The sequence below is a fragment of the Ixodes scapularis genome, unplaced genomic scaffold (assembly GCF_016920785.2).
Source record: "Ixodes scapularis isolate PalLabHiFi unplaced genomic scaffold, ASM1692078v2 PGA_scaffold1__304_contigs__length_218370807, whole genome shotgun sequence".
Lineage (NCBI taxonomy): Eukaryota > Metazoa > Arthropoda > Arachnida > Ixodida > Ixodidae > Ixodes > Ixodes scapularis.
In genome coordinates this window covers 7,141,064-7,145,619 of record NW_024609846.1, presented here as the reverse complement: position 1 = coordinate 7,145,619, position 4,556 = coordinate 7,141,064, and positions in this window count along the sequence as shown.

Here is a 4,556-nt window from a genome sequence, read left to right as displayed (position 1 = left end):
CCCATTGTTCGTCGGAGCCTCATCCCACTACGCCTTTCTAGTACAGTAAAACCACGTTATAACAAAACGGGATATAACAAAGCAATCATAATTCCCCTTGCTTGCTAATAGTGGGAAGAAATGGACATTGGCTATAACAAACTAATGGTTATAACGAAATAATTACGACCGCTCCTTCAACTTTGTTATAACAAGGTTTTACTGTATGCGCCGTTTTTTTCACCGCTTGGTGGCGGGTTTGTCGACGGGTCTTTTCTTGTTTCCGTACTTTATAAACTGCATTTGTTTCTTTTCTGATCTAAAACACTGAACAAAAACTACTTTCATACATAACTGAAACGGTTCGCGACACTTATATTTGTATCGAGTAAAAAAAAAGCTTTTAGCGGCTCTGACCAGTAGTAAGCCCAGGACCAAAGACGTCACATATTCCGCGCTTTCGGCAACGAGGGTCGCCCTCGTAGGTGGAGGAGGTTTCCGCGTCGTCCGGTTAAAATATGACTCACTGATATTTAGTTATTCTCTCCGTGCCCGCTGGCTTGCCCGAACCCCAAGAGACGTGGAAACCGCAAAAGAGGTAGACGCTTAAGTATGATTGCAGCTCCCCTTTAAGTCCACACTCCTTTACTCCTACTCTGACGCTCCGAGTTTCATACTCCAGGCACAGCAACTAAACGGCGCATGGCGTACAGGAGCGCGACACACCGAATCTATTGACAAGCTGCACAAGCTCCTTCCCACCGCACGATTATGACGAACCTGGCATCCCGTGGATACGGGTGGGAGAAGCCAAAATTATTTCGGTGGTAAATTAATTAAAGCCAGTGTAGAGCGGCAGGGTACAAAGTAAAAGAGACGGCGACGTTATGAAGTTTCTACGAACGTTTAAGTATTTCTTAGAGGTTTGGAGACTCGCTTCGAGCACGTGCGGGGAAAGGCACCTTGGCTGATCTATTTATTGACCGTGCAAGCTGTTTATATTTGAATTAAAGTCAACATTCTTGAACTTGTTTGTCGACGCACGAAACCCTCACACTTGCCAGATATTTCGTGGTTCCATATTGCAGCGAGACGGAATGCGATGGAAGCTGTTGATGTGCTATGCCGATACCGGAACACTGTCGTTCAATAGATAGCACGTCAATTCGTTTCAGGCGAGACATGAACATGATGTTTCGGCTTTCCATTCGAAGTATCTTGATGCTCTGGGCAAAGCATCCTAGAAAGGGCAGCGCTCCGACTGTCTTCTCATCTCAACAACTTTTCTGTCGCTGTGCTGTCGGTAACTTTCCATTCAATAGATGAATTCGTTTTCAGGCGAGATGCACGAACAAACCTTTCCCGCAATGCTAACTGATGCTTCGGCTTTCCAATCTAGGTATCTTTATTCGCTGCAGCTGGACTAAGCAGTTTAAAAAGGGCAGCCGTCCCACTGTCTTCTCGGCCGGCAACTTTTCTGTCGCCGAGCTATCAGCACGCTCGTTCGATAGATCACTTTGTTCTCAGGCAAGGCACATGAACAAACCTTTTCCGGAATGCTAATTGCTGTCTTGGCTTTAAAATCAAATTGTTTTTACCTGCTGGATTAACCACTAATGACTGAAAAGGAGCAGCTGTCCGGCTACGCCTTTTGTTTCAACAATCTCAACAATGGCACAGCCATCTTGTTTGTGGACGTGACATCACGGAGCGCAAAGAAGTCACTTGTGCTCCAAGAAATGCTCGGAGCACGAAGAGCACGCTCAAGTGTCAGTCTCCGGCGGCACTCCCCTCTGTTTAGCGAAAGGAGCGCCAAACGCTCGCAATGTGTAAACTATAAGAATTTCCTTTGAAATCGCATAAAATTTTTTGCAACAGCGCGGCACCGCAAGAAAAAGGCACAACTTGTCGAACGTCGAGTCTCGCCGGTCTTGCGGCGTGATCAAAGCTTCCTGGGCCTGCCAAACTGCTGCGTCTCTGTGCCTTTTCACGCTTGGATACTTATCAAGAATCGATGCCATGGCAGAGCTTTGAAGGTATGTCGCACATAGGCGTCTTCTCTATCACCCAGCTGTTCCAGCGAGTTGCTATCAATAGGAAACGAAATCGGTGGTTTCTATTATGGATTAACCATGGCTATGTTCCAAATCTATTTAAATGGATCACATGACAGCACAAATAGAGCAATGCTGTGGAAGAAGGTAGGTTTTCGAAGGCAAAAGTATGAAGCGGCGATATCTGAAGTTTTTCAAACGTGGCCCGTCCATATGGTTGTGTGCAATCTGTCGTCGTCGCCATAGCTTCCTACCCCTCCTTTGTCGCCACTGGATCATGCCCGCTTCTGGACTGCAAGTGCCGCAAGTTACAAATACAGTCGTAAGAGTAAAGTAAAATGCTGCTCCAGAGGCACATGCATCTTCATGCTCTTTGCACTCACGAAACAAATCCACACGGCGTTAATTCTTGATCGGTATTCAAGCGTGCGAAGACAAAGATGCAGCTCTTTGGCATGCCGAGGAAGCTTTGATCATGCCGCCAGAACGGTAAAACTTGCGTTAGACGAGTTGCCCCTTTTTCTTGCGGTGCTGAGCTTTCGTAAAAATTTCCACGTGTTCTCAAACGCAATTCTCACCGTTCGGGGTTTTAACAAACTTCTTCGGTAAATGACAACGAACGAGCAGAAAACATGTCTTCAGCTTACTGCCGCCCAGCCTCCGCAACGCTCCAAAACGTTGACTGATAATCTTTGTCCCAAGGTGGCCATCCGGTGGCCGCACCTGAGCTGCAACGACCAAGCGGAGACACGCGATCCAGCAAATTGTCGTGGAGATCAATGGTATTGCTTGCACGGAGTACTATTAGTCTTCATAGCAAACACAAGTGTCTTCTGTCGCCACATCTTGATTGGGTCAGGTGTACCGTGACGTCTGGTGACAGACTCCGCTTCGCGTTCTGGCATCTGGCTGGCTTCCCTGTGCCCGTTTCCTCACGATTGGAGGTTTGTGATCATGCTGACCTACTGTTCAGCGCTGCAATGCAATTTCCAAAAAGAAGCTGGTATCATATTCTACCACCCGAAAACTTCGAGATTAAAAAGAGCATGGACAGTCAGACTAAGGATGGGAAAGGCACTGTCAACATCGGCCGTTGTGAGCTGTAAGCACGTTGAGAAGCGGGGCTTCGTTTACCCAGAGTAAAAGGCGCTGGGTGAGACTGATGCCGACAGAATTTTCATAGCTTTTCCAACCGTGTTTGTCACGTTTACCCTTATAATTGGGTTATAAGTATGGAAAGCTATCAGTAGAGGCAACTCCCGTCGAAGAACCCCCCCCCGCCCCCTCCACACGATATAAGGCGGTTGTGCAAGGGGTTGTGGAAGCGGCGGTGTAAGTGTTTCAGACACTGAAATTCTGTTCTTTGCAGATTCATGAGTTAAGCACGAGACACATGCGCGAAAAATCCATCCGATCCGACGTCCGATCCGACAGTACGACTGCCTGATCCGAAAAATTTGGTCGCTTCAGGCGTCAGATCGGCGATCCGACATGCGTCAAACGCGCCAGATAGTTTTGCACGGCGGACGGATTGTCGGATGCGTCCAGCCAATGACAGCACAGCTAGCGCGGACGTCATGATGACATACTTGGTCTGTCGGGACGAATAAGAAAACGGGACGGGCGACGGGAAGCCGGACGCGTGGATCCCGCTGATCCATTCGAGAAAGATGGCCCCGGCAAAGAATGCACGCGCTAACAAGAACGAGCTCCTAGCTTCGCTCGTGCGAGCTAAACCATCAATCTGGGACCAGAGATCTATGAACGCGGACCTCCGCTGGAGTGCTTGGAAGTTGGATCTCCTGGGCGGAGCCGAACGGACCGTTGTGTCGCTTGCAAGATCGGAAGCGTGTGCGTGTGTCTCAATTCGGAGCGGCGTTCGGACTGTCGGATCGGACGATTCTGCCGTCCATTTGTCTCGCGCTTTAGGAGAACATCAGACCCCGCTTTGCGGGCATACAAATGGCATTTAAGTCAAAGGCCTTTGGGCAGTCTCACTTGTAATTTTCTCCCCATGGCCCAGAATATATTTAACATGTTGCTCGAGCAGAGTGCAGCTTTTTCGCTGAGACGTTTTTGTTTAGAAACAAAGTTGAAAAAAACCTCTTAATTTATTCAAATCATCAGCAGCGTTGATTGTGCAGGATGTAAATATATTGCAATGCTCCTGCAAGTGTGGTGGCATTTCTTCCTTTTCATATACCATCTGTGATTCATGCACTATCTGCCCTGGAAACCATGCTCGGAATGTTGGTTGAAGTTTCGCCTGCAGCTACAGACCATACCTCAATAAGGCCGCATATAATAATTCACATTTCCTACGTAAAATGCGCACAAAAAAAAAAAAAAAACAAAAAAAAAACGAAAGTAATAAGCCGACAGCTAACGCCGTCTCGGCCTTTGTAGGGCGAATGAGGGGGTAAATTTTGTCCTCAGCAGGATGTCACCCCGGCTCGCTGTAAAAGGTCGCCTCCCAAACTTCTCGGTGCTAATACTCTCACCCTACAATGCACCTGTTATTTG